Source organism: Leucoraja erinacea, chromosome 2 (genome assembly GCF_028641065.1).
Source record: "Leucoraja erinacea ecotype New England chromosome 2, Leri_hhj_1, whole genome shotgun sequence".
NCBI classification, from domain to species: Eukaryota; Metazoa; Chordata; class Chondrichthyes; order Rajiformes; family Rajidae; genus Leucoraja; species Leucoraja erinaceus.
Genome location: NC_073378.1, coordinates 70,795,313 through 70,817,141, shown reverse-complemented (window position 1 = coordinate 70,817,141; position 21,829 = coordinate 70,795,313). Strand labels below are relative to the sequence as shown.

The 21,829-nt window shown below is 42.7% G+C and overlaps 1 pseudogene; it reads left to right on the top strand.

Annotated features, from left to right (window-relative positions):
- The first annotated feature begins 13,416 nt into the window (after window positions 1–13,416).
- Window positions 13,417–13,530, top strand: LOC129693356 (U2 spliceosomal RNA; annotated as a pseudogene).
- The last annotated feature ends 8,299 nt before the right edge of the window (window positions 13,531–21,829 follow it).

The following is a 21,829-nucleotide window of genomic DNA, read 5'->3' as shown; positions in this document are numbered from 1 at the left end:
TGATATATTTGGACTTTCAGAAAGCCTTCAGAAGGGTACACAAAGACATTACTGAACAATAGACAATGGGTGCAGAAGTAGGCTATTTGGAACGTGTGACAATAAAGTACTATTGAACCGTTGGATGCAGCTTCAGCCATGCCAACTGGTCTTTCCTGACATCACAAAACAATCAGAAGGCTACATATTAACCATATTATTTGTGGTCCCAATATTATTTCACTGCAATGCTACGTATCACGAATATCACGCTTCCTAGAAGAGTAGAGCTATTTTATAAGACAAATGAGAAATTGTTCAATTTCCCTGTATGTTCAAACCAATGATAGACAATAGACAATAGGTGCAGTAGTAGATCATTTGGCCCTTTGAGCCAGCACCACCATTCAATGTGATCATGGCTGATCATCCCCAATCAATACCCCGTTCCTGCCTTCGCCCCATATCCCCTGACTCCGTTATTTTTAAGATCCCTATCTAGCTCTCTCTTGAAAGAATCCAGAGAACCTTCCTCCACCGCCCTCTGGGGCAGAGAATTCCACAGACTTGCCACTCTCTGTGAGAAAAGGTGTTTCCTCACCTCCGTACTAAATGGCTTACTCTTTATTCTTAAACTGTGGCCCCTGGTTCTGGACTCCCCCAACATCGGGAACATGTTTCCTGCCTCTAGCGTGTCCAAGCCCTTAACAACCTTATATGTTTCAATGAGATAACCTCTCATCTTTCTAAACTCCAGAGTGTACAAGCCCAGCTGCTCCATTCTCTCAGCATATGACAGTCCCGCCCTCCCAGGAATTAACCTTGCAAACCTACGCTGCACTCACTCAATAGCAAGAATGTCCTTCTTCAAATTAGGGGACCAAAACTGCACACAATACTCCAGGTGTGGTCTCACTAGGGCTCTGTACAACTGCAGGACCTCTTTGCTCCTATATTCGATTCCTCTAGTTATAAAGGCCAACATGCCATTCGCTTTCTTCACTGCCTGTTGTACTTGCATGCTTACTTTCATAGACTGATGTACAAGGACCCCCAGATCATGTTGTACTTCCCCTTTTCCCAACTTGACGCCATTTAGATAGTAATCTGCCTTCCTGTTTTTGCTACCAAAGTGGATAACCTCACATTTATCTGCATTAAACTTCATCTGCCATGCATCTGCCCACTCACCCAACCTGTCCAAGTCACTCTGCATTCTCATAGCATCCTCCTCACTGTTCACACTGCCACCCAGCTTTGTGTCATCTGCAAATTTGCTAATGTTACTTTGAATCCTTTCATCCGAATCATTGATGTACAGTATATTGTAAATAGCAGCAGTCCCAGCACCGAGCCTTGCGGTACCCCACTAGTTACTGCCTGACATTCTGGAAGCGACCCATTAATCCCTACTCTTTGTTTCCTGTCTGCCAACTACTTCTCTATCCATGTCAGCAGTCTACACCCAATACCAGCAACAAGCTTAGAACATGCTATGTAGGAGTGAAATTTCTGACTAACGTATAAAACAGTGCAAAGACCGATTTTAGGCAGTTAATTTTGCACTATTAACGTGCTGAAAGGATCGATGTTGGGATCCCAGCTCTTACTTAAGGGCCCGTCCCACTCAGGCAAATTTTTAGGCGAGTGCAGGAGACTCTGCGCTCAATACATGGTCGCCACATGTTCGCTGGTGGCCTCTGTTGAGTCTCCTTCATGGTCGCGAGGAGTTCCCGCATTCTGGGAACTAGTTGCTGCCTCAGTATGGTCGCTGCAAAATTTTTAACATGTTGAAACATTTTCTGCAACCAAAAATTGGTCGCCATGGAGATAGTCGATAATCCTGTAGTCGTGGGTGCAGTTGTTGTGGGGTCGCCATGTAGTTATAGGTGGTCGAGGTAGTTGTAGGTAGTTTTAGTTAATCGCCTTTGCTGACCGGTCATTTTCATTGGCTCATTGGGGAAACAAAACGTAAGCAGGAGTTTTCAGAACCAAGGATAACCGGCCGGTAATGTTAAATGTCCACCAAACTTCACAGCCATGTATCTCTGACGTATTAAAAGTTGTCAGGCATCTTAAATGTTGTCTCCACTCCTTCTCCCCCTCTCTCCCCCCTTCTCATCCCCGTTATCCCCCCTCTTTTAAAGGATTTACTGTACACTGTGCTAGCCGTCTTAATTACAGCGCCAACATTCCTGTTCATCGTGGTGTGTGTCTGTATCACCTTGATTTGCACCGAGTGGATTTCAGACAGCACTTCCCCACTTGCCCTGGCCCCCCACCTTGACAGTCGTCGGCAGTACACTGAAAAATCGCCTAAGTGGGACAGGCCCAACATAAACAAAGAAATTAGGGGGGATCGGTAAGCTGCTCAACCTTCTGGTTAGGCTATCATTTATCAAGATCATGGCTGATCATTCACTTCAGTACACTGCTGCCACATTCGTCTCATGTCCCTTCATGCCTTTGACGTTGTGACATATATCTACTTCTGAAATATAATTCATGATGTGGTGTTCATTGCCTTTTGTGGTCAGGAATACCTTCGGGTTTACCACCCCACTCGCGAGATTATATTTCATCTCAATTTGGTTCTAAATAGTCTACTTGGTATTCTGAGATTGTGACTTCTGTACTGTCCAGCCATCAGGAATATCCTTCCTGCATTTTGTTTGCTTCCTCCTGTTAGAATTTTACTGTGCTCCATGAGAATCCATGAAAAACTTGTCTTGGGTAGAAAAATCAGCGCAGAGGAGTGTATTTAAAAGGATTGAAATTTTGGGCATTTGGAGGGAGTTGGATGTCCATGTACACAAATTACTGAAAATAATCACGTCGATGCAGCATGCAATTAGGTAAGCAACTGGTATTAATTCAAAACGATTTTAGTGCAAAAGTAAAGGCATCTAGCTTTAATTAGAGAGGCCCCGGTGAGCTTGTTTCTGGAATAATGTGTAGAGGTCTAATCTCCCCACCTAAGGCAAAATGCAATCAGGAGGAATGCAGAAAAGGTTCACCAGATTGATTTCTGGGATAGGGGAACGGTGGTTATACTTTCAGAATTGATTAAACAATCGCTTGAATTAAGAACAATCAGAAGTCATCATGTTGAAATCTACAAAATACTGATGCGGCTTGGCAGGGTTTACAATATTTCCCTACTAGAAGATAGCCAAAAAGTGTTTGAAGTAACTTAGTGAGTTAGGCAGCATTTCTGGAGAAAACAAATAGGTGACGTTTCGGGTCAGACCCCTTCTTCATACTGAAAGGTAGAAGCAAATATCCTTTAGCAAGCAAGATAGTGCATTCCTGCTAAAACCAATGGGCTGACGTGTAGTATGCAACGGAGCAGAACGACAGCCTGAACTGGTGGTGAAAGAAAGCTAGAACAAATCAGGACCGACAACATATGACCTCAGGAATGGTGGAGTCCATAATGGCCCATTGTTGGCTGGGAAAGATGTGCTAACGAGAAGGACACAACAATGCGGTTCGTGGAACTGGTAGGTTGACGAGGGTGGGGGAGGAAGGGGGAGAGAGGGGGAGGGAATGCTTGAAATTAGAGCAATCCTTTATTAGGGTGTCTGGTACCATGGATCATAGCCTCAAAGTAGGCATCAGCTATTCAGCGCATAAATGACCTTGACCCTAGCCCAGCAGACAGAGAATCTTTGGAACATTCTTACGAGGGGACTACTGGAAATCAGTGGCTGAGTATGTTCACGGAAAACGTTTGGAAGCAAAAAAAAAAGCATATACTGCTAATCAGAATGAAAACAGAAAATGCTGGAAATGCTCAGAAGGCTAAGTGGCAGCTGTTGAGAGAGAGAAACAAGATTTATGTTTCCGGCTGTTTAACATTCATTAGGCATTACTACTGCATTTTGTTATCTACAGCATCAAAGAAAGAGATTAATTGATTTTAGAATATTAAGGAAATGAAAGATAAAATATCACTGCATGAAAATAGTGTTGAAGTCAAGTAAACTTATCAAATCATGCTTTGAGTAAAAAGGCTTGGATAGTCTTCTTTTGCTTCTATTTCTTATACATGGTGCATTACATTTAGAAACATAGAAACATAGAAACATAGAAATTAGGTACAGGAGTAGGCCATTCGGCCCTTCGAGCCTGCACCGCCATTCAATATGATCATGGCTGATCATCCAACTCAGTATCCCGTACCTGCCTTCTCTCCATTTAGTGTAACCTACTGGAGATGATTTTCATTTGGTCAACTTGTTTTATTTAATTTTACATTTGCAAAGACACAGAAGAAAGTTATTCAGCCCATTGTGGTGGTTCCAGGGGAGCAATCATATTGGTTCCATTTCCTCCGTCCTTATTTACCTGCACCCACTAATTAAGGCTGTGAAATGATTCACAATTTTCTAGATAGAAAATCGTTGCTGGAGGAGGCAATTTGTCCCTTTGCGCCTGCACCGCCATTCATTGTGATCATGGCTGATTATCCACAATCAGTAACCCTTGCCTGCCTTCTCCCCATATCCCTAGATTCAGCTAGCCCCTTGAGTTCTATCTAATGGGCCTGTCCCACTTGCTGATTTTTTCGGCGACTGCCGGCATCATTGACTGACGTATCAGGGTCGCCGAAAGATTTTGAACATTTCAAAATCCAGCAGCGACAAAACAAATGTTGCGACACTTGAGGAAACATTGCGTGTCAATACGTCGTCATGCCGCATCACGCCACAACTTTTTTGGTGACCCGATATGCCAGTCAATTATGTCGGCAATCGCCGTTAAAAATCGCCACATTTTAAATTAATCCAGTGAATTGGCCCCTACTGCCTTCTGTGGCAGAGAATTCCAATAAATTCACATTTCTCTGGGTGAAAAGTTTTATTTTTCATCTCAGTTTTACATGGCCTCCCCTTTATTCTTAGATTGTGGCCCCTGGTTCTGGACTCCCCCAACATTGGGAACATTTTTCCTGCATCTAGCTTGTCAAGTCCTTTTATAATTTTATACATTTCTATAAGATACCCTGTCATCCTTCTAAATTCCAATGGATACAAGCCCAGTCTTTCCAATCTTTCCTCATATGACATCTTGGTGATTAACCTTGTGAACCCACGCTGCACTGCCTCAATAGCAAGATGTCCTTCCTGAAATTAGGAGACCAAAACTGCACACAATAAGTTTGAATCTCTGGAACACTATAGGATCATAAAATGAATCACATAGCTGCCAAGAATCACATTTCCTGCAAGTATCTGCATTGCGTTCCATTCCCAAGAACTGCCCGATAAATTACTGTTTTCCCACGTCAGAAATTAGCTATTTCAATGGGGGCTGATTAACATGAACATTTATTTATTGCCATTCACTGTGTAGGTATAATGTTAAAGAATTACAATGTCCCACATCCAATAACTAGTTTCGATGACCTTAAAGAATTACAACAAAGGAGAACCAGGTTTGATCCTGACCTCGGGCGTTGAGTGTGGAATTTGTACCTTCTCCCTGTGACAGCATGAGTTTCCTCTGAGTGCTTCGGTTTCTTCCCACATCTCAAATATGTGCGAGTTTGTTGGTTATTTGCCCCTAAAGTGTAGGGTGAGAGTAAGAAAGTAATGAGAGAGTTGTATGAAAAGATGATGGGATGGTTGGTGTGGACTCGCTGGGTGAAGGGTGTGTTTCCAGGCTGGATTTCTGACCTATATTCCATGCAACATCCTCGTAAATCTTCTCTGTACCCTTTCCAGCTTGACAACATCTTACCTATAACATGGTGCCCAGAATGGAACACCGCATTAATGACTGCATTAATAAGTGTGCCCTTGGACTGTGGGAGGAAACTATGCTGTCACGCGGAGAACGTACAAACTCCTTACAGACAGCGCCCGTATTCAGGATCGAACCCGGGTCTCTGGCACTGTAAAAAGACAGCAACTCTACCGCTGCATTACAATGCCTCCCTGGTTTGAGGACTGGTTGTCTTTGGAGTTACTTCTATTCCATAACTCTTGAAGATATTAGCATTTCTGTAACTAGCTTTCTTATCTTTAAAGATTCATTAAAAATTAATGGGAGAATTTGAATAGATTTAGATGTCCATACATCAGGTCATCTATAACCCAAGGGACACCTCTACATATTAAATTCACTGGGCTAATTCCTGGGATGTGTGAATTGTCCTATCAAGAAGGGCTAAAAATGTTAGATCTGTAAATTTTGGAAGAAGGTGGGATATTGAATGAAGATCTTCTCACAAAAGTTGGTGAATCTCTGGAACACTAGAGGAGAAAAAGCAGATTAACTTTTGAAAAATCAGGGAATTGGGGACTATGTCGACTTGACACAGGACAGGAGTTGAGGTCTGTGTCAGATCAGTCATTTTGATTTTAAATGGCTTGATAGACCATGTGTTCTATTCTATGTTTTAATGTCTCGCCCACTGATATGCCTAAAGGTAACAACTTCACCTTTAATTGTGTCTGCTTTAATGCCAAATTAAAGTCAATTCATAAGAATAAAATCTAATCAGGCTTTGTCCACCTGTCAATACATTTATCTCTCTTTATGTTTTACATAGCCAGAACTCTCTGTAAAATGTGAAACTCCTAATTTACTACTAATTACTAAATTAACTAATTTTTTACAGATTTCAGTTAAAAAAAATGAAACAAGGCACTTGTACCACCAATTTGAGAAGAAGCAATAGCAAAAGCTACTCCAGAAAGTGACAAGGCTAATAAAAATAGGTGACTATTGTTTATTTTGGAACCATATGAATACCAGGAGGTCTGAAGAAGAGTCTCAACCCGAAATGTCACCCATCCCTTCTCTCCAGAGATGCTGCCTGTCACCCTGAGTTACTTCAGCATTTTGTATCAATCTCCAGTTGAATAAGCTATTTCTAGATAACAGTGCAAATCAGGTATCTAATGCTTCCAAAATGTCAACTTACGTTCAGCTCTGCAGCTAAGAAATTCAATTACATTGTACGCAAATTTTTTGTTAAGCATGTGGGATTGAAAATTGAGGTTACCCCGGATGAAATGAAAATAAAACAACCATTTCATGTAATTCCAGAAACTTGTCTGGCATTTCCAGTTTGAGTTACTCATGCCTGAATCGATTTCTGCTTTCGTCACCCATGATGCTATTCCATGCCCCAACCTCCTTTTGGAACATTATGGATAAAATAGGACTAAGATTCCAGGGGGCAACAACTACCGGACTCCAGAGACAACCAAAATACCGTGTGGATGTATGTCCATACTTGACACCAAATTGCCATTTCCCCCAGAAATGCCAACATCTTGTCAACCCTCCTCACCCAGGCCATTTGCCCAATCATTGCCCCTGATTCATGACCTCAATCATGTCAAAAAAATCCCAACTCTCTCCCAGCCTTAATCCTTGGTGAAGATCATTCTTTCACCTGCTTCTGGTCCCGATATTTAATGAATATCCAAGACCTCATTTCAAAAAGCAGGCCTGATCCTCGGTGAAGGTGGCATACCCAATTTTACCTACTTCTGACCACCTACATCCATTAACTGCCCAGCCTCAGGTCCTGATCCTCTCTCTGCCACCAGCCCCCTCTCCTTACTGAATCTCAGGTTTGGCCTTGGTAAATGGATGTCATATATACCATTTGTGGAAATATTAAGTGGTACCCAAGATCTTGGGCAGGAGCGATATTTGTAACAGAGATACACAAGCAAAGTAACGTTAACACTGAGAAGAGATACTCACCTTGGGGACACAGCCAGGTACTCCTGATTTCTTGCACTGTATTTTTCCATTCTCAGCTAGTGTGTTTTCATGCATTATTCTACAGTGATATTGTAACAGGCATGCAACTATTTCAATCTTCTTCTTGCATATGGCGTGCACAGCCTAAAGTTGTGGATCAAGGGTAGACATCAAGGCCAGAACAGCATCAGTTACTGGGTGGATGGCTTTGATGCCACCATGGAAAAGCCTCAGTGAGCAGTCATTCACGATGATTGGTCTGGATGATCTGGATGATCTGGTCTGGATGTCCGCAGTAGCAAGCAGGGCTGTCTGTCATCCCTCACTTATGCGGGTTCTGTTCTTACATGGCGGGCTGGGACATTGCAACCTTCTTGTGGTCCACCCGGTTTCGATTAATGCAATGAACCTGGCGTGCACAAAAATATTCACTTAACAATTGTTATTGGATATAAACAAATTCTCTTATTTTTTATTAAATGGCATTTAAACGTGTTACAACGTCAAGGGCTGGTGGCAGAGAGAGGATCAGGACCTGAGGCTGGGTTGATAATGGATGTAGGAGGTCAGAAGTAGGTAAATTCATCATATTCGTGAGAATAGAATGGAAGTAGACTTAATTTTGCTACAAATTGTCTTTCTTACAGTACAGCAAATGCAACAGTGTCCTTGGAAGATAATTGCGTAGCAAACAGATTAGCTAGAACCTTCTCCACAACCAAAGCAGCGCGGAGAAGAGAAAGAAGGATGTGAAGAGAGCCATTGCTTTTGTGCAGTACAATGAGGTTGTCATTTTAACATCAATGGGGTGGCTTCATCAAACACCAAGTGCTGACAAAGAAGAACCATATCCAACAAAGATGAGATTGTGAACGCATCACACTCGGCCACTTTGATAATTTTATTTGTTAACCTTCCATTCAGAGCCTTGGTGGCTGCAGATGTCACTTGAGTATTCGCACATTATACCCATATCAAAAACAAAGGCAGAGATGCATACAAAGCAGTTCAAGGTCATCACAGACATGGCTGGCTTTGACCTGGATCCTGTCAAATGAATCTGTAAGCTTCGTGTAAGACATGGTTCTTATTGCAGTACGTAATTTCCAATTATAATTTTCTTTTGTTGTTTCACTGCCTCCATAAAGTGCCTGCATGTTGTAAACGCGTGTTATTTAAGCTTGATTCAAGTTGCTGCAGGTTCACACCAGTATCCTGGCAGCATTAGCTCAAAATACAAAATTGCACATAATTGGCAGCAATTGGGAATAAACTGTGTGTCTCACTCATACAGGCAGGAAGGGTGGCTGTAATGAGAAATGAAGATGCAGGTGGGGAGAGGGACTGATGCATGAGATGTACTAGTAAGGAATTTTATTGTGGCAGGTTGCCATTGATGCAGTCACATGCCAAACATTTGCTATTAAATTAATATTTTACTGGCACAGGGCTCAGAGCAATGCTCTCTTTTCCTTGAGTGTTATGCAAGGATCTAGACTTTTGTTTGCAGACTTAGTCACAATGGGCATTGGCTTCAATTAGATACTTTCCAAAAACTTTTTCCACTTACCACACGTTGAAGGTTTCTGTTGAATAAAAGCTAATGTTAGCTTGTCAACCTTTCAATGCAGGGGGAAAACATCTGAAGGTGCTTCATGGAAGTCTACACTGTCAGGAAATAGAGAAGAAAATGAACCTGACAAAAAGGAAGAAGAAATTAGGACAAGTGGATATAACCTTAATCAAATAAATATGTTTTAAAGACACTGTGATTAAACAGGATATACTATTCTCAGATGACAGCCACAGAAATGTGTTTGCCTAAAAAGGATAGCTAGTTATTGAACCACTGCAACTTATCTTTTGCTGTTTGGCATTCTAAGGCCATGAGATACGACAAATATGTTTCTGCTTGGGTGGGGAGAATAGAGTCATAAAGTCATACATCATGGAAACAGGTCCTTAGGTCCAACTTGGCTATGTTGACTAACATACCCCATCTACTGCACAAGAGTTCCACCTGCCTGTGTTAGACTCATACCCTTCTAAGCTTATCCTGTCCATGTATCTGTCCAAACGTTTCTAAAACATAATGATAGTACCTGTCTCAAATATTTCCTCCGGCAACTTGTTCCATGTGCCCACCATATTTTGTGTAAAACAGTTAAACCTCAGGTTCTTAGCAAACCTTTCCCCTTCATCTGAAACGTATGTTCTTTGGTTCTCGATTCCCTTATTCTGGGCAAAAGACTGCTTTTACCGATTCAATTTTTCTCATAATCGTGTACACTTCTATGAGATCATCCCTCATCCTCCTGTGCTCTAAGGAATAAAGTCCTAGTCTGCTCAATCTCTCGGTACAGCTCAGACCCTCAAGTCCTGGCAACATCCTTGTAAACCTTCCATGTACCCTTTCAAGCTTGTCAGCATCTTTCCTATAACATGGTGCCCAAAACTAAACACAATACTCTAAATGCGGCCTCACCAACGTCTTGTATAACTGAAAACTCCCACTTATATACTCAAAACTCTGAATGATGAAGGCCAATGTGCCAAAAGCCTTTTTGGCCACCCTATCTACCTGTGATGTCACTTTCAAGGAACGATGTACCTGCACTCCTAGATCCCTCCGTTCTACCACACTTCCCAAAGCCCTACCATCCACTGTGTAGGTCATGCCCATGATTGACTTTCCTAAATGCAACACTTCACATTTCTCTGTATAAGATTCCATCAACCATTTCGCAGTCCACCTGGCCAACCGATCAAGATCCTTCTACAATTTTTGACAACCGTCTGCAATACCACCTACTTTGGTATCATCTGAAAACTTAATAATCTTGCCATGTACATATTCATCCAAATCATTGATATAGATGACAAACAGTAATGAGCCCAGCACCGAATCCTGAGGTACACCACTAGTCACAGGCCTCTAGTCCAAGAAGCAACCTCCACCATTTTCCTCTGCTTCCTTCCATGAAGCCAATTTTCTAACTTTTCTGCTATCACTACTTGGTTCCCATGTGATCAATAGGCTCTATAATTGACCCCACAACATTATTTTTCAGGTTATGAGCATTGCTAGCAAGCCCATCATTCATTGTTTTCTCTCTTTCTCATGCTCTCTCTATCTTCTGAGACAAGGATTGTCAATGCACCTGAGTGCAAAAAATAAGGCTTCTTAGGCCCCCTTCAGTCAAAGCCGACCATGGGTGTCTCCAGGGTGCAATTCCCTATATGGAGACGCATGTGCGTGACTTTGTTTAATGTGGGGAGACTGGTGCACAGACAGCCACCCCACGGTCCTTGACAGGTCTGGGTCAGGATCCAGTGGCATGGAGTCCAAGACGACCGGAGACCGTTTTCTGCTGCAGCCTTCATCCGCCTTCCCCGCCATTGTAACACACCACTAAGGTCAGACATCGTCCTCTGCCTGTTCCACCATTTATTGGATTGGATTGCTCTTTGTCAGAGACCACTCCCTCGACCTTACCGCCATGGGTAGCCCTATCAGGAGCATAGCTCCAGACGGCATCGCTCTCAGGATCTCAGGTCCACACAAGCTTCTCCATTACGACAAGGTGACAATCCACGGATTTACCAACTAAAGCATTTACAACTACATTCAGCCAGAAGTTCCAGGTAGACAATACATCATGGTTTCCTTCTTAACAAACAGTCTTGAACAATTGACTATTTTTGTGATTTAAAGAAAGAACAAAGACAACGAGGCACAGAGAATGCATTGGGACTAAACTTGATCTTATCATTGATACTAAACTTGAGCTGCTGAGCCAAAGACTTGCTCACTAGATCTGGCTATATCTCTGTCCAAACTGTTTCACAGTGATTATAAACACTGGCACCTATTTGATAATGAGGAACATTGCCAAGGTATTATCTTAACCTCAAAAAGCAGGGTGATTACAATCCAGACAATTATTCCCTAATCAATCTCTTCTCCACCATTTTCAAAATGATGGAAGGAATTGTCAGATGTGCTATTTTACTTCGGAGTCACGTGAGTGACTACGTGAAGAACCCATCCAGCACGCATGCATGACGTAGCGCTCATGCAGATGCAACAGCGACGAAAGGGAGTACAGGCGCTCCCGCTACAAGCCTGAAGGAACGGACCGTTAGGTAAGTACTTACCCACAGGTTCGAATTCACTACTTTGCTCCTCTTTGTTGCTCCAGGGGAACTGGAGACAGCAAAGCAGAACAGAGGGAAGCGGCCCCCGTTCGACTCCAGGGAAGGAGCGTTCCGTCAGTGGAGGGTGGAGAGGTGGCACCTGGACCACACACGCTGCGGTCCACAGTCAGGGTACTGAGCCGATACCCAGTCCGCTAACAGCTGTCTGACCAACAGCAGCGGACTGGAGGGAAACTCAAAAACCGGCCGGTAACCCCTGCATACTCCCGACAAGGAGACTCGCCGCCCGAGAACCGCAGAACTGCCGCCTGAAAATGGCAGGCAGCCTCTAGAGCAAAGTCAGAACCAAACCTTGGGCTGGAGACAGACAGGGAAGATGGTATCGGCACTTCAAACTACCGCCCGAGAGCAAGTAAGTGTCTGTTCTCCAAGCCTAGAGTAAGGTCATGGAGCCAAAAACTCCAGCGAGACTTGCCTCAGGAGCTGGGGCAAGCTCGCCAAGGGAGCATAACAATCCCACTCCAGTGCACTACTGCACTGGCCATCTCCCTTATCGAGGGATCGATGGCAACCAGGGCTGAGCTGGTCAAGAAGAGGGGTCACTGGCTGAACAACATCGGGAGTATGCTTGAGGTACAGGATCAGGAAGAGCTGCTGGGTGTGGCCGCTATGTGGCTCCACCACTAGCAAGGTGGCTATTCATTGTCAACTGACGGCCAGCTTACTACCTGTTCCATTCAAGAAACCTCTCCAAGACAAGTAGCCATGAGGCGTTGGATTTCATCACGCCTCCCCTAAATTGCATTTACTCAAAGTGCCCGCCATTATTGGGGGGTACATTGAGCAGAGCTTTTTAAAACCCAAATATCTTAAATTGGATTTGATACCCCTGACGTTGGCTATCATTTTTGCATGCTCATTCCAGAGGGGCAGGTTAGTATGGCAAAACACCCGACCCTACTGTTCAACACAGTATGCTCCGCAACTTCTCGAAGGAAGTTATAAAACCTGCCCTCAACATAAAAAATTCACAGGACTGTGAGAACGCTGACCTCACAACCACAGATCATGCTATCTGGCTAAGTTACCAAACCAATCCTAAGAAACTGGACGAAGTATCCAAAATATTCGGCATCAAGAGGGCAGGGCCTGGAATGAGCACCACACAAAACCAGACAGCAGTACCTCCACGTGTCCACCAGTAGGCGTCTGCTTAATAGTACTGGTGAAAGCTCGGGGCCCGCATGCCATCCGCCGCAAGCCCTTTCAGGCCAGGGTCCAGAGCGGGCCCCATGGAAAATGCTCCACCCCCAACAACACCATCCCCACAGACAAGGAACCAAAAAACTGAAGAAATGAACACACCACTAAACAACAGTGAAGCCAGATAAGTATGGTTCCTACCATCACATAACATGTGAAGGGTTTGTACTAACGGGGGGGGGGGGGGGGGGGGGGAAGAATCACACCTGGGTTGGGAACATGAAGAACTATCACTCTTGGTAGTTATATACCAAAAGTATTCAAGGATAAAAATTGAATTAAGAAACCATCACTTCTCGGCCTTTTGGCTGAGATCAAGTGTAGTATCTGTTCTTATCAGTTTAATATCTGATACGTCCCTTGTCTAGGGACCATATATTACCAGTTTAGCATGCACCCCAAAGGGGTCTACCCTCCCACTAAAAATGAACATGAGGGACTAGCTAACTGGAGAAGATATACTAGGGGTCATAAAGAAGCCTTATATGAACCTTTGGTACCAACAAACCCAAGATGGTGAATGTGGTACCATCATTGATGTACAAGGGGTCATAAGAAGCCTAATATGAACCTTTGGTACCAAAAAAAACAAAAATGGTGAATGTCACACCATCATTGACTTTACCACGAGTATTTTCACCAGGTTACACACTTATGGAAAATTGTAACTGCTAACCATGGATTTTCTAGGATACTTTATGGTAGACATCAACTTAAAAGATGCATACTAATCAGTACCCATTCATAAAATTTCGGAGATACCAATTTACCTGGATGGCAGTATAAATTATTGACAATGGCTAATATGAGCCAAAACTGTTCCCAGATATTCAAACCAGCCCTGACACTATTATGGAACATATCATCATGGCATGTCTCTTGATATTAACGACAGACTAATCCATGTGAATAGCTAATCAGCAGCATTAGCTACTAAAACCTATTTAGCCTGGGCTCTGTCATACAATCCAGATAGATCTTCGTTGACACCATCCGCAACTATTGACTATCTGGTGTTCAATTAACTCTACCCACTCATTGATAACATTGCCATAAGGAGAGTCAGCATATGACACAACCTGTAACAATTAATGGTATCAATAAACCAACAATTCAACAAGTGGCTAGAGTAATTGGGAATTAGTAGCAGCATTACCAGCTACTTAACTTGAACCTTTTCATTAGAGCTAAGGTGCTAATGTTTAAACTAAATACCCATATCCAGAACATGGTGGCAAATGGACTAATCTGGAGTCATCATCACTATAGACACTGGGCGTAAAACCTAGTTGGAAATATTGAGTACGCATATTATTCAGTAGTGCACCATTTTGCATGATTGTTTATAAACATCACAGTGGTGGCATACACCAACCACTTGGGCAGAATAAATCGATATCATGTGACAATTTATTTAACAATTGGTAACCGTATGTCGTCAAACATATTCGACCATCAGCAAACTTACCTACCAGGTGAGCTAAATACTGTAAACAGACGTATTAAACAAAAGTATTTGCTGAAATTACAAAGCAATATGGAACACCAGATATTGATTTCCCTGTATTTCAATTGAATCACCACGTACCGATGTATGTCGCATGAAACCAAACTTTGAGGCAGCGGCAATGAATACATTCCCCCTGAACTGGGGGGGGGGGAATCTAATCTCTATGTTCTCCCCCCTTTTTTCCTACCTCATCAGTCAGGTACTACGGCCTCATCAGCCGGGTACTACGCAAACCCACAGTCATGGTTCCCAGTGGTCCTCGACATGGTCATCAAAACCCTAATGATTTCCCAATAGCCCAGACTTATCAACTCACCCAGTTTCAGGCATAAGCCACCCATGCCACGATAAATTAAACTACTGGGTTGCAGATTTGAAAAGACCATTACTGGGGCTGGGTTGCAGAATTGGGAAGACCACTGCTGGGCCTGGATTGTCAAATAGCACTATCGACGCGATGATAGCATCCCATCGCATAGCCACTAGGGAACATACTTGGCGAACATCAAGAAGTGTGAAGATACTATTCAAATACAGGAACTACATATTCAACTACAACAAAACCTGTACTGGAGTTCCTGGCAGGTCTTCACCACAATGAAGGACTCAGCTACTGCGCCATCAACACAGCCAGAAGTGCTCTGTCAGCCTACTTAACTCGGGCACCAGGACAACAGGCCATAGGGTAACACCCGCTGGTGATCAAATTCAGGAGAGGCATATTCAACTCTAATCCCCCAGACCTAGGTACACCCAAATCTGGGATGTCAGTGTGGACCTGACGTGCCTTAGGGGATGGTCACCAGCCAGGTCCCTCACCCTGGAACAGCCCACCCTGAAGACGGTCATGCTGATGGCACTTGTCTCAGCACAAAGAGTCCAGTTCCTCCATCTACTACGATTGGACAATATGGTTTACTAGACCGTGTTACATTTACCATTAGGGGCTGGTCAAACAGAGCAGACCAGGAACATCAGGTCCAGTCATGGAATTCCGGGCATACCCACCTGAACCACGGTTATGTGTCATGACCCACTTATTGAACTACATCGACACAATAAGTAATCCTCGAGGGAGAGAAAAAGCCTTATGGGTCAGCCACAAGAAACCTCTTGGTCGGGTGACAAGCCAAACTATCTCAAGTGGCTCAAACAGGTACTGGGAGTTGCTGGAGTATATACTAACGTGTATAAATCTTAATCCACCTGGGCAGCATCCACATCAGTGACTAAGAGGATGGACGTGCCTATGGACCACATCCTGGCTACAGCGGGGTGGTCTAGGGAGCATACGTTCCAAACTTTTATAACAAGCCGCTGACAGAACCTGTATCGTTTGCAGAAAAAGTATTAGAATCTGCAAAAAATATATAATTTAAGCCCGGGGGAGCATTTTGGTCTTGTTATTGTCAATAACACCATTATTGTTTTACAAACAGATTCATGGATGATTACGGTAACATACTTCCTCCCTCGAATGACTTCAGCAGCGAGTGAAGTATGAACTGTTACACGGTATGAAATCACAGAGCTTTAAAATCTTCACATAGTCACTCACGTGACTCCGAAGTAAAATAGTAAGATTAAACGAGAAATTACCTATTTGAAGTTTGATCTGTATTTTATGAGGAGTTACGATGAGGGATTACGTGCCCTCCGCTCCCACCCTCAACAATAGAGATCAAACTGGTATCTAAGCTCTCCTTTTCTTCACTATATTTATTTCAATTACTGTGTTTTTTTTCTGTGATTCCACACCGCTGCTTTGAAGTATGTCGCGCATGCGTGCTGAACGGGTTCTTCACGTAATCCCTCATCGTAACTCCTCATAAAATACAGATCAAACTTCAAACTGGTAAGTTCTTGTTTAATCTTACTATTAAATGGCATTTACTCACCATTAACCTGGACGCTGATTTCTGTTTGGGTTTTGGCAAGAACACTTGGCTGCGAATTGTCTTAGCTCATAAACAGACTTCATAAAGCTATATATAATAGCCAGCTTCATTTGCATTCTTTTATTGAGCTTTTTGTTAAAGTCATTTGATTACCTGAGGTATTGTTAGTCCCCTATGAGTCTTTGAGTATTTAGTGCAGTTATGGTCACCGCGTAGGACACCACTGCTATTATAAAAAAGGCACATCAGCGACTCTACTTCCTTAGAAGATTACGGAGATTCGGCATTTCGAAGAGGATTCTCCTAAACTTCTACTGAGAGCTTTCTGACTGGTTGCATCGTGGCCTGGTTCGGCAACTTGAACTTCCAGGAGCGAAAAAGACTACAAAATGTTGTGACCACTGCCCAGACCATCACTGGCTTTGACCTCCCCACCATTGAAGGGATCTACATTAGTCGCTGCCTCAAAAAGGCAGCCAAAATCATCAAAGACCCACACCATCCTGGCCACACACACGGAGCCTGGAAACTGCAATGTCCAGGTTTGGGAACTGTTTCTTCCCTTCGGCCATCAGGCTATTAAACACAACAATGAATAAGCATTGAACTCTGAACTGCAAAATACTATATTATTATTGCACTATATTTTTTATTTATTGAACATCTTCTTTTTTCTCTCTTCCCCCATTATGTATTATAATTATATATTCACATGTTCTGTTGTGCTGCAGCAAGTAAGAATTTCATTGTCCCATCGGGTCATATGACAATAAAACACTCTTGACTCTTGAGGAAGGATGTGAAGGCTTTTGAGATGTTTAACAAAATGCTGCCTGAATTAGAGGGTATAAGCCATAAGAAGAGGTTGGACTAACTTGGATTGTTTACTCTGAAGCATTGGATGTTGAGGGGAGACCTGATGGAAGTATATAAAACTATGGAAGGCACAGATCCAGTAGACAGTTAGAACCTTTCTCCCAGGGTGGAAATATCAAAGACTGGAAGGCATAACTTTAAGGTGAGATGGGTAAGTTTAAAGAAGATGTGCAGGGCAAGTTCTTTATACAGAGAGTGTGGGAGCCTGGAACACACTGCCAGAGGTGGTTTGCTTGTGTGTCAGACGACGTTCTGCCATTGCTTTGCCACAGCCAGTGCCACATCTGTGCCTCTGTGGAGATCGTCCGCAGTGCATGCCTCTCTGCCGCATGTCAGTAGGTGGGCCATTGTCTGTTACTCTCCACAGTTGCACTTGTCAGAGTCCAAAAAAGCCCCACTTCTTCAGGTTGAGTCCGCAACATCCCACTCCAGTGCAGAGGCAGTTTAGGGCTTTCCAGGTAGTATATGGCAGGTGACGTCCTGGTGCCATCTGTTGGTTAGTTTTAGTGCCTGGCATGGTTGTCTCTAGTTCCATGAAGCTGTTCCGACTCTTCAGGTGTTTCTTGGCATGTTGGTGATTGTGCAAGGGGTGACGGGGGTTCTGTGTCCATATTGAAGCGTTCTACTGCAGCTGCCCGATCACGTCTTCAAGATGGTTGGTCGATGCCTGCCAGCTCGTACAGGTGTTCAACCTTTGTCAGCTTCAAGCATTCTGTGATTTTCCTGCAGGCAGTGTTCAATGCAGAGTCCACCTTGCGTGCATGTTTAGAGCGGCTCCTGGGGGCTTGCATATTCTGCCAATGAGAAACAGAGCGATAGGTCTGCAGTGCAGATTGTTGTTGGGTCACTTCCAAATGAGCTGTTTCCCAATTTTCCGATGACATTGTTCCGGGTGTTGATCTTAGCCTTGGTTTTCTCAACATGTTGGCGATATGATAACGTGCGATCGAGGACCACACCTAGGTACTTTGGGGCTTTACAGTGTTCCAACAGGACATTATTCCATCGCACTTGCAGCTGACGTTTCGCATCCCGGTTCCAGAGGTGAAAAGCTGCGCTTTGCGTTTTTGTTAGGTTTGGCCGCAGGGACTTCTATTGGTAGTATATTGTCATATTCTGCAGAGCAGCCTCTGGTACAGTCTCAATCTGGCTGAAGTCTGAGGAATGCATAAGTCATCGGCATACAGAAAATACCTAGTTTTCAGGGGTGATGGATTGGTCATTGGTGGATATATTGAACAATGTTGGGCCCTTGTGGTAGACCATTCTTTTGGCGTCTGCAATGGCTGTTCTGACCATTCAGGCATATGAAGAAGCAGCGGTTCTCCATCATTGTCATGATGAACTGGACAAGTTGAGAGTCCTGTAGTGTTTCTTGCAGTTTGGCTTTCATTGTACAGTGGTTTACAGTGTCATATGCTGCAGACAAGTCTACAAATACTGCACCTGTGATCAGCTTCCACTTGAAGCCATCTTCAATGTGCTGCTTGAGGAATCTAGCCTGTTCAGGTATCAAGACATCATCTACATCCAGCGTGACGCAGTTCAGAATGCATCTTTCCATCAGTTTGTATGGGTGGCACAGCAGGGATATAGACCGGTAGCTGCTGGGAAGATTTACATCTTTGCCTGGTTTTGGTAAACATGGGGCCAAACTCGTGGAATGGAGTTCGTACCAGAGGTGGTAGTGGAGGCAGATACAATTGTAGCATTTGAGGCTTTCAGTTAAGCACATGAATATGCAGGGGGAATGGAGAGAAATGGATTGCTTGCAGACAGATTAGATTAGTTGAACTTGGCATTATGTTTAGCATGGACATTGAGGGTGGAACAGCCTGTCCAGTGCTGTGGTGATCTATATTTGTTCCATGAGAATTCTAATTTGTAATTCCTATGGAAATAGCAACTGGGATAGGGTGGTTGTTATTGGTGGGGATTTTTTTAATTTTTTTTGGGGGGGGGAGGGGAGAGGTGTCATGAAAGTTTAGAATCAGGTTTCCATTAGGATGATGGAATACATTCTGTTCCCATCTATCTAATGAGACATGGGTTAAATGTTCATGTGGATTTTGCCTTATGTGTGCCACAACTTCAGACACAAATTTGAGAAAAAACAGAAAAGCTACAGTCTGGTGCAGCATCGATGGGGTGCTGCATTGCCAGAGGCACTGTCCTTTTATTAATGGGACCTTAATGAGACATTCAAGCAATGTTCCATCTGCCCTCCATTGTGAATAAAAATGATTTCTTAGCTTTACCACATCTGCATTTAATCTGCACATATCATTGAAGCTAAAAGTCGAGAGAGGCTCATCTAACATTTGAGGTTCTGGGATCATAAACACTTGCATGTGCAGACATCAGCAGGGAGATAGTTTCAGGGCTGTGCAAAACTCTGTTTAGATCACAATTACAGTACTGTGTCTCCTTCAGGTCACTCACTTTAGGAAGGATATAAAGATCCATAGAGGGTGCAGGAGAGATTTTACCATAATGGAGTCAGGGATGAGTATGAAGACGCTAGAATTATTTTTTTCTGAGAGGAAATCTGATGGATTGTGACCTGTTCAAATAGAACAGCTAAATGGGAGTGGAAACTCTTCCTATTAGCAGATGGTTCAAAGGGGACAATTTTTCAAAAATGGGGCAAAAAGCCACATGGGGATGAGCAGAGATTAGTGATGACTGGGCTCTCTACTTATAAATATGGCAAAAACAGGCAATCATTGGGAAAAACAATGTAAAATGCAAAAAGGAAAATGCATTGATATCAGAGAGAAAATAATTTTCTGGACCTTGGGGAAGGATTTGGCATTGAGATTGATGGAATACCTGCACTCAGACCTGCACAAACTCAACAAAGGGAATGTCCTCCATCTGTACGGTAATAAATCAATGACCCTTTACTATTCTGCAGGGCAAATGGAGGAACACTCCCATGTCCATTACCCAATATTTATTCCTTAATCAACATCACCAAACAGATTATTTGCTCTTCATCACATTGTATTTTGTGGGAGCTTGCTGTTATATTTATTAACATGACAGTAATTATACTACAAAAATAATACTTCACTGTCTAGAACGTATTATGGGAAAGCTCATCTTTCTTTAATTTAAATTGAAATGTTGCACCAATGGTCAAACTTATGATTGCTATAAACATAGTTTAATAGAAAATTGTCATTTTTCCTGATTGTCCATTTTTCTTGAATTATTCAGATTATTAAGCTAAAAATGATTTGTCTTCATAGACGAGCGTCAGTAAATGGTAATAAAGGAATTTCACTCCAGTCTCAGTCACACCTGTTCTGAAGCATGCACTCTCATTATGTTTAATATATCATGCACAGTCCAATTTCTATCAGCAGCTGGTTTTTGGGCTGCAGTGGTCCATAATTGAACCCTGCACTCTTTCAAACACCTGAGCTGGAATATTCAAATTTTGAACTAAATTACTGTTGTGCTTCCTTCCCTGTAGGTATGTTCTTTATAGATGATTTACTGACAACCTGGTGGAATAAAATGAGCTATAAATCCACCAGGAAATAACCTAGATACTGCATGATGCTCTAAATCTCTTCGAAATTTGATCAGTGACCTTATATTGAATTCGGTTTTGCTTGCATATATTCTATCCAATCCGCTTCACTTTCTCCTGATGTGACAGGCAGTAAATTTGATTGATTTCAAATATCCCTACAGGTTATTAAAGGAATTCTCAGAAAGATGGTCTCTTTTAGTATTCCATCTCAACTTGCCATCAGTAACGGGGAAGGATGCTTAAATGAGGTGTCACATGTGCAGCAAGCATCTGGTGGCTTTCTGGTTTGTTTAATTCAGCACTTCTGGAATAGACAAACAGAGTCTCAATGTGCTGTTATTTATAATGCATATCAAAATCAAAGATTGAACAGCATGTCAAAATAAGGCAAACAATCTGTACAATACATGTCCTGGCGCCAGTGTAGGTAATTAAATAATAATGAACTCAAAGGGCCACATTAATAGTTGGATAATTAAGGTAAAAGGTTAATTGTGAGAACAAACCTGGATTTTAAGTATTACAAAGGATGATTCATGTCTTTGTATTCATTATAGCATCTGTTTAAATGTTTAAAATCAGATACCGTTGCTCAAAAATAAATTAATTGTTTTACAGTGGACTGTTCATTAAGACATGTGAAGGAGTTATTCTTGTCATTCAATGCATAACAAGCCAGCACAAACCAGCTGAGTATTTTTTAAAGAATCATACTGCACAATAAATGGAACGTTTAAAAACTATTTTCAGTAGCCTTGAACTTCATCCTGGGCAGAAAAAAAAATATTGTGGGCATGATGCCTACTCTGGGCACAGTGGTAGGAACTATACAACAAAAAAAACCCAGCATCAATTTTAATTCTCAGTCCACGG